Consider the following 9,861-nt stretch of genomic DNA (forward strand, 5'->3'; position numbering starts at 1 on the left):
ACACGATCGCTACCTCCTGGTTGCACTCGGGTAGTTGGTTGAACACCTCGTAGTACCTTTTTGCGTAGGCGCTAAGGCCTTCATCCTTGTTAATTCTCAAAGCCATCAATGCGCCCACCCTCAATGGTTGTAGCTTGTTTGTCACGAATCTGGCCACGAACATCTCGGCCAGGCCTTCTCAGGTCTTCACACTTCCCTTCGGCAGTTTGTGGAACCAATCTGATGCAATCTCCCTGAAGGATGAGGGGAACACTTTGCAGAGCAACGGCTCGTTCCCACTATACAATGCCATTCAGTTCAAATATAATCCAACGTGGAAGTTGGGGTTTGACTTACCATCGTATATTTGGAACCTCGGCATAATGAATCTCTTTGGCGCCTCAAATTTGTCCAATTCTACCGAGAATGGTGTTCTCGGCTTAACAGGTGAAGTTACTTTGGCATCAGCATTATGTTGTTTCCTTTTGAGGTAATCTCTCAAGTCTTCCTTGCTCTACCCAAGAGCTCGGCTATCTCCCGACTTCAGTCTTTTCGGCATACTACTCTCAGTTTCATTGTGGGCCTTTTTGACCCTTCTCCATGAGTTGTGTCGAAGCACAGCTCTTGTCTATGAACATGCCGATGTTCTCTGGGATCTGCTTCTTTAGCGCGATGTGTCTTCCGAGACTCTTCCTTTCCTAGCTCTCCACGCCAGACCTCCCTTGAAGGCCGGTGAGAATGTCTTTCGCTTCTGGGGTGCTGGGGGGTTATAGGGATAGTTTTTTATCCTCCCTTCTGGGAATTGGCCGCTGGAATCGGCGTGTCCTGTAGCGGGAATGGTGGCTGCATGACATTATTTTGCATCATGAAATTGACGACCGATTGTAGGTCCTCCAATTTGTTCGCCATCTCTTTCACCTCTTTGTCCCTCCGTAGGTATCTATCCTTCCATACCTGGAGGTCGTCCTCATTGTAGTATGCGCTCCGATTTGGTTTCCTTGGCATATCGCCATCCTTGTAACAACCCTCACTTCAACTTTGTCATACTTGCATACATTTATGTATGATCTTATTTTGTTATGTGCATTTGCAAATCTTGTCTTGTTTTGCTCGGGTGTTGCTTGCATGCTTTGTTCTTGCCGGGCGTGTTGCCGAGGTCATCTTAAGCGTAGACACCTTGGAACTTTTCCACACTTAGAACTATCTTGGAACCACTTCAGTTGACCTCCACCTTCACCCTGGCATATTGACCGAGATGTCATCATTTAGGCCGAGGTGTGCGTCAACTAGGCCGAGATGTGCATCATCTAGGCCGAGATGCTGTTATCTAGGCGTTCTAGATCCTTGATCCTTGCACTTAGTGATTTTGTTCCTGGAATGGTATGACCTAGATCGAGGTGTGGCACATCTAGGCCGAGGTGTGGCACATCTAGGCAAGGTGTGGCACAGCTTAGTCAAGTGTTGTCCTTCCAAGCCGATGTCGTTGTCACCCTACTTGCCGAGGCTTTGCCCTTAGCCGAGATCATCACTTGCCGGAGTGCTCTTGCCGTCTAGCTTGTTGAATACACTTTTTCATAGTCTTGTCTTGTCAGCCAGTCACCTTTTTTAGTAGAGCCAATCAGCCGATGCCACGTGTCCCAGCAGAGGGTTAAGTCAGTGACTGTCGAGAGAAACATATCATTTTGTATCAAATCTTTCCTTTTAGAGAGAGAGACTCTAGGAAGAAGAAGGTGAAGCCTTTGAGTAAGAGAGTGAACTTCCAAGCTTAATCGTTGGAGTTTGAACCGTTAGAATCGGGTTTTGAGGTTAGAATCTTAATCCACTCTTGTTATTCTTATTGATCATCTAGCTGCATTGCATGATCGAACCTGTTCTGCACGCCTTGCATTGATTTAAAGTTGGTTTTAGTAAAAGAAAATAGTGTTCTTGTGTTCTTGAAGAAAAGTCTTGTTTTGATCCGAAAGTTTGCATCTAAAACCATGTTTTTGTGTTTGTTCTCACAAGACCTTTGAATATGGGTGCCCAGGTCCATGTTTTCGAACTCATAGCACGAAATCTCAAACTTTGTAATAACAAGTTATGATTTTAGCATGCATGTTCTTCATCTTCTCCATCTTCATGTTCTTCATGTTCCTTAAAGGGAAACCCAGATTTTCCCGACTTCGCTTTTGAATGTGGCTGTCGGAACCACACCTCGGCAAGAAGGTGTGGGACCTCGGCCAAGACCTGGTTGATGCCCAGCATATTTCCCGAATGAAAAAAACAGTGTTTTGTTTTGATTTAACTTAGTTTTTGATGAACGCCGAGATCATCCGTTTGCATGTGAATCTTGTTTGAAAGTATGTTCAATAGACTTTGTCATGTGTTTGTAGGACTCGGACTTTTGCCTTGACCCCGACGTTGAAGAACTAAGTGAGTGGTATTTTTAATAAAGTTATGTTATCAATGTTTTGATGAGCCTTGCTTTGCCTTGTTTTGAAAAGTATTTGTTAAGCATGAATGATTATCCCTATTTTGTATATCAAGCATTATCTTGTTTTGATGACATTCTCAAAAAGTCCTTAGTGCCAGGGGACTATAATATAACTGCACATCTTGTTTTGAAAGTCCTTAGTGCCAGAGGACTATAATGCAACTGCACATCTTGTTTTAAAAGTCTCTTGTGTTGGAGGACTCTAAACTTTCGCAGTACTCTCGTGTTAGGGGGCTACGGGCCTTTGTAACATAGGTCCTTTGTGCTAGAGGACTCTAAACTTTTGTAGCACCCTTGTTTGAGATATCTCCCTTGCTTTGTCTTGTTTTGCCACTGATAGTTTACCGCGTGGGTTTGTTTGTCCGGAATGTCATCATTTGTAATATGTTGATGCTAGTAAGCATCCCTCGAAGCTTTAAAGATTTGCTAGATAGACGAGGTCCATCCCTTGTTATATAAAGTTTTGATATGTATCATTTTGAAAAGACTTCGGCTATTATTCATGCAAACCCTTTATTATTTATACCATTCACTGAGTATCCAAGCCCACCCTCTCTATATATATGTAGGTGATGAGCAAGAAGGCGGTGACGCCTAGATGTGATTCGTGAGCTTGTTTTGGATTTTTGTTATGTCGGCTTGACTTGTATTTACGTCGGCAGTCTAGAAAATCATGCTTCTCGACTTGTAATACTTGTATTTTGCACACATCGGCTTGAGAAGCCTTTTGATCAAGATGCAATAAGTACTTTACTTCATTTGTACTAAGTTGTAACCCATGTGAAGATGTTTGCCATTTCATTTGACTTACGCACAGCTCTTATGGACTAATCTGATTTGTATGTATTGCTTCCGTACTTGTGAGCCCCATATATTTATACTCTGTTATGTGTGGATTTTGGAAATTGGCCTTCGGTAATCTCGGATTACTGGCTATCACGGCACCATCCTACTAGGGGCGGTTTGGGGTCGTAACAGAATGGTATCAGAGCACAAGTTCCCTAGTATACGTTATTCACACACTTTGAGTCCTAAAGAGCATAGGATTTTCCCTTAGATGGATGTTAGGATTGCATTATATGTGAACAAGGTGTGCATCGTCTCGGCATGCTTAATTGTTACTTGCCTACGTGTTTATCTGTTTATTTTGTTTTAAAGTCACATTTTGCATACTCATAGCATCATGAGGAGAGGGAGACCTCCAGTTGGCTGAGATCAGTCCGAGGACAGATTAGACAGACTGGAAAGGTTAGTTGAAGGTTTGGCCCGCGAGTTAAGGCAGACAAGACAGCAGTACGCTAGTGCTACTTCGACTCAGGCCGAGCAGACAAACGGCCGAAATGCAGTTCCACCGCCACCTACACCTCCTTTCAGTACCACAAGTGCTCCTACAGCCAGCTTTATATGGGGACAACACGATAGCTTTAATTAGAGAGTTCAAGAAAATAAAGCCACCGAGATTCCAGGGGGGTATAGAGCCGATGAAGGCCGAAGCGAGGGTTTTGGAAATGGAGAAGCTGTTCGAGATCTTTCCCAGCACCGACACCCAGAATGTGACATTAGCAGCCTTTACACTAGATGATGACGCTCGCAAATGGTGGATGATGGTTCGAGAAAGCAATCCAGACTTGACCTGGACCCGATTTTTGGAGTTGTTCTACACCAAGCATTTTTCCTTAAGTGTTTGAGATCGCAAGACTATCGAATTTCAGACTTTGACGTAGGGCAGTAGAACAGTGGCTGAATACGACCGTGCCTTTACTGAGTTAGCGAGGTATGCACCCCACATGGTCAACGATGAATATATGAAGGCTAGGAAGTTTGAAAGTGGGCTTCGTGGACCGATACAAGACCGAGTTAACATGCTCAGTATGCCGACTTACGCCGGAGTACTGGACAAAGCCATTCTGGCCGAAGCTAACTTTAACAGATATCAGAGTTCAAGAGAGAGCCAAAGGAAGAGGTAGAATTATGACAATCGCCGAGCACAATTTGGTACCAAGAAGAAAGCGAATGTTGGTAGTTCAAGCAACCCAAGGCAGGAAAGTGGTACTAAGCCGGCATGTTCAAGTTGTGGGAAGCCACATTTCGGGGTTTGTCGTCGGGCGTCTGGAGCTTGTTATGAATGTGGAGAAATAGGTCATTTTGTGAGGGACTGTCCTAAAACAAGGGCTGACGATAGTACGAAGGATGAGAATACCTCGGGTTCTGTACAAAAAAGTAACGTTGGGAAATGACAGATGAGACAAGGTAGAGTTTTTGCACTAGTACCAGGAGACACTCAGAATGCTGAGACAGTGGTGTCAGGTATACTCCCAATTTGCTCTAAAAATGCATATATTGATTGATTCGGGTTCTACGCATTCATTCGTTTCTGCTAAGTTTGCCGAGAAGATTAATAGGAAACTAGTACCCCTTGATTATGTGTTATCTGTATCTACTCCATCTGGGAGATCTATGAATGTTGTATCCATCTATCGAACATGTGTTGTTGTGATTGGGAATGTTGAATTTTAGCTGATTTAATTCCATTAGACATAACTCATTTTGATGTTATATTGGGGATGGATTGGTTAGTGGCAAATCACGCATCCATAAATTGTGTTTCTAAAAGTGTCACGTTAAAACCCCCAAACCTAGCCGAGGTCACGTTTCAGGGTAAAGGAGTAGTATCCCCACCTTACCTAATTTCATCCACGAAAGCATATAGGTTGATCCAAAAAGGGTGTCAAGGTTATTTGTGTAGTGTACTAAGTAATCTGAATGGAAGCGTTGAGTTAGCCGACGTCCCAGTTGTTAATGAATTCGCTGACGTCTTTCCAAATGATTTGCCTGGTCACTTAGTCGATAGAGAAGTAGAATTTACTGTTGACGTCATGCCGGGAACCCAACCCATCTCTAAAGCACCCTATAGGATGGCCCCCACCGAGCTTAAGGAATTGAAACTCCAGCTACAAGAGTAGCTAGATAAGGGTTTTGTTAGGCCGAGCACTTCACCTTGGGGAGCACCCGTCTTGTTTGTTAAGAAGAAGGATGGTACACTTCGCCTTTGTATTGATTACCGGGAACTAAACAAAGTAACCATTAAGAATAAGTACCCGTTACCGAGGATAGATGATTTGTTTGATCAGTTGCAAGGAGCACGAGTCTTTTCCAAAATTGACCTTAGGTCGGGCTACCATCAGCTTAAGGTTAAAGCCGAGGATGTTGAGAAGACCGCTTTTCGGACGAGGTATGACCACTACGAGTTTTTAGTAATGCCTTTTTCAAGCTTGCCCTCCCTGGAATCCTTTTTGTTGTAACGACCTTTCTCAAGACTAGGTCGCCGACTTGGAACTCCCTTGGGTTAACCCTTTTATTGTAAATCCTGGCAAGCTACTGCTGGTATGCTACTAGCTGAATTGCAGCTCTCTTCCTTCTTTCTTCTAGTAGATCCAGATCTCGGGTTAAGAGTACATCATTAGTCCCATTCTCTACTCCTTGGGTTCTGATCCCTGGGATGCCGACCTCCAATGGAATGACAGCTTCTGTGCCATAAGCCATGGCAAAGGGGGATTTCCCTGTTGATCATCTCGGCGTAGTCCGATATGCCCAGAGTACACTTGACAGCTCATCCACCCATTTTCCTTTTGCAGTTTGCAGCCTCTTCTTTATTCCATCCAGGATAACTTTGTTGGATGCTTTTGCTTGTCCATTGGTTTGAGGAAAGCTTGGAGTTGAAAAATAATTCTTGATCTTGAATTTTGCACCGAAGCTTTTGATTAGCTTGCTGTCAAATTGTGTTCCATTGTCGGTAACTACTGCTCTTGGAATCCCAAATCTAGTAATGATATTTCTCCATATGAAGTTCTTCACGTCCACATCTCGATTCTTGGCCAAGGGCTCAGCTTCAATCCATTTGGTGAAGTAATCTGTTGCTACCAGCAAGTACTTCCTTTGTCCAGTTGCTTAGGGCAGTTTCCCAACGAGATTCTTGCCCCATTAGGCAAACGGCCAAGGACTGGATACTGGGTTCAAGTTTGCTGTTGGTTGATGTATCAGAGGTGCAAATCTTTGACATTTTTCACACTTCTTCACATAGGCTTCTACATCTTTCTCCATGTAGGGCCACCAATACCCCTGGGTAATGGCCCTATGGGTAAATGATCTGCCCCCAGCGTGGCTTCCACAAATTTCTTCATGAATTTTATATAAAAAATCTTCAACTTGTAAAGGATGTACACACCTCAAAAGGGGTCCAGTGAAGGATCTTTTGTAGAGATGTCCTTTCGCTGTCAGACTGAATCTTGCCGACTTCAATCTGATCTTGTGTGCTTCTTTGTGGTCGTTTGGCAGCTTTCCTTCCTTTAAGAATGCTATAATTGCATCCATCCAGCTTGGTCCCATGTCCACATACATTGCTTCGTGCTCTACGATCGGTGGTTCAATGCTTGGGCCCAACAGGTATTCAACCATTATCGTCATTGCTCTTCCAGGTTATATTGCACTAGCCAGATTGGCCAGTGCATCAACGTGACTATTATCATCTCGGCTAACCTGATGTAGTCGGTAATTTTGAAATAAGGCCACTAACTTGTTGACTTTCTTTGCGTAGGCTGACATCTTTTTATCTCGGGCTACAAACTCGCCCGTTGTCTGGTTGACTATGAGCTGGGAGTCACAAAAGACTATCACTTCATCTGCTTCTGCTGCTACTGCCAGCTTTAGTCCTACAATCAATGCTTCATACTCTGCTTCATTGTTTGAGGCCTTGAACCCCAATCGAATGGACTGTTTCAATATCTCTCCATCTGGAGATACCAGCACTACTTCTGCCCCTACTCCTTGTCTGTTTGAGCTCCCATCGACAAACAGTCTAAAGGAGTCGCCGATATAAATGCTGCAGGGTCTGAGTTTTTTCTTTTTCCGTTGTTCTGTTGCATTTGGCTGGGCTTCTCCCTGCTTGCTTGGACATCGTTTATCTCAGCTCAACGAAGCCCGATGTACAATGGATTCTGGTGTGAACTCGGCCACGAAGTCGGCCAAAACTTAGCCTTTGATTGCTGTTCTGGGTCTGTACTCCAAGTCATACTGTCCCAAGGCCACTGCCTATCTGGCTATTCTTCCTGTCAGGTCTCCTTGTTGCAGCAAGGACTTCAAGGGGTGTTCAGTTAGTACCACAATTTTATGGGCCTGGAAGTAATGGTTTAGTTTCTTTGAAGCCATTACTAAAGCTAGTGCCAATTTTTCTAAGGGTAAATACCTTGTTTCTGCATCAGCCAGGGTTTTGCTCACATAGTAAACAACCATTTGCTTCCCTTTTTCTTCTCGGATTACCACTGCGCTTACTGCGTGTTCTGAGACTGCTAAGTACAAAAATAACTCCTCCCCAGGTTCTGGATTTGAAAGAACTGGAGCTGTGGTCAAATACTTCTTTAAGTCGGCCAGGGCGATTTCGCATTCTTCTGTCCATAAAAAATCTGTGGATTTCTTCACTAACTTGAAGAAAGGTTTGCACTTGTCTGAGCTTCTGCTTATGAACTTATTCAGGGCTGTGGCCCTTCCAGTCAACATTTGTACCTGTTTTGCTGATTTCAGGCTCTTCAATTCCAGGATGGCCTTAATCTGATCTGGGCTGGCCTCAATGCCCCTTCTAGTCACCAGATATCCCAAAAACTTACCAGATCCCACTCCAAATGCACACTTTGCTGCATTGAGTCGGAGCCGATATGTTTTAAGGATGTCAAAGACTGCTTTTATGTCGGCCAGATGACCTTCAGGTTCCTTGGACTTCACGACCATGTCATCAATGTAAACTTCCACCGTTCCACCAATCAGGTGTTTGAACATCTTGGTTACCAGTCTTTGGTAAGTTGCTCCTACGTTTTTCAACCCAAAAGGCATCACTCTGAAGCAGTACAGCCTTTTGGGAGTGATAAACGCAGTCTTCTCTTCATCTGGGGGGTACATGGCTATTTGATGGTACCCCCTGTATGCATCCAGGAAGCTCATCTTTCCATGCCCCGAAGTGGCATCTACCAGCTAGTCAATCTTAGGTAGAGGAAAACTGTCTTTGGGACAGGCTTTGTTCAGGTTAGTAAAGTCTACGCAGACCCTCCATTTACCATTCTTTTTCTTTACCACCACTGTGTTTGATAGCCATGTCGGGTAATTTACCTCTCGAATGGCCCTGGCCTCCAAAAGTCAGTCTACTTTCTCTTCCACTGCTTCGACGTGCATCAACGTCGATCTTCTTGCTCGTTGGATTACGGGTTTTGCCGACCTATCAACGTGTAGTTTATGGCAAGTGACCTCGGGGTCAATGCCAGGCATTTTGTAAGGCGTCCAAGCAAACACCTCAATATTTTCTCTCAAAAAGGCTTCTAGCTCTTTTTTCTCTTCTTCGGCTAAGCCCGAGCCGAGAAGAAACAAGCGTTCTTCATCCCCCTCCTGGACGAGGATTTTCTTCTTCACTCTTCTTGGCTGGCTCCTTGCCGACATCCTCTAGGACCTCCACATCCTCGCCTTCGATCTCTGCCTTCTCTGGCTCTCGTATTGTGACGCCCCGATTCAACACTATTGGTTGCAGTCAAGGGAGAGTCACTAATGAGTCCTATGGTCAATAACTAAGTAAGATCCCAGATCGCCGGAGGAGTCAAATTAGCCTCCCTTCTAAATCCAGCTTTCTTAGGCAGTGCACTGCCCTTTTGACAGATCTTAAAAGGCATTGATACAATGTCTCATAAGCAACGATAAGGTTCATACATAGAATATAAATACATAACAACAATAATATACTTAATTCAAAAGGTGGCTCCATTACATTACATCCCAAAAGAAGCTTAAATCTTCACATGAGTCTTATAAAATAACAAAAGGAAATTTTTAGCCTTCCTAAGATAGTCAAAAGTCTTCAAAGGTTTCCGGCTCGTCGTCTCCCGCTATAAGTTCCGCTTCGTCACCTGGCATGATACACCGTGAGCTTTGAATGCCCAGTAACCACACACACATCCCGTCCCTTTGTCCTAGTCCAATACACAATCACAATTATAACATCAAGTAATAAAGCATGATACTCAAATAAATAAATAAAGGGTTAAGTTAGATGTCAGTAAACTAGAAATCCCCCAAAGAGATTTCGTCCTCCCAACCACAAGAATCGGACGCGGATTATTCGGTATGCCCCCTCTTTTGCTGCTTTGTTGCAGAACTAACCTCGGATGCCTACCAACAGTTATATACCACGTAGCGCCAATCGCAGGGCCTCAAAAGAGACGGTAAAATAGGGCCTTGCCCGAATCCCTCCTTACACCAAACCACCTAGGGTCCGAATACAACCGCTCCGTTCAAGGGTTCCGAAAACCAGTTGCGCAAGACTTTAACTTTCAAATAGGGAACGCATCCCAACAATCCATATATCACATATTCTC

This window comes from Camellia sinensis, chromosome 10, assembly GCF_055761805.1.
Source record: "Camellia sinensis isolate YWXY chromosome 10, ASM5576180v1, whole genome shotgun sequence".
NCBI classification, from domain to species: domain Eukaryota; kingdom Viridiplantae; phylum Streptophyta; class Magnoliopsida; order Ericales; family Theaceae; genus Camellia; species Camellia sinensis.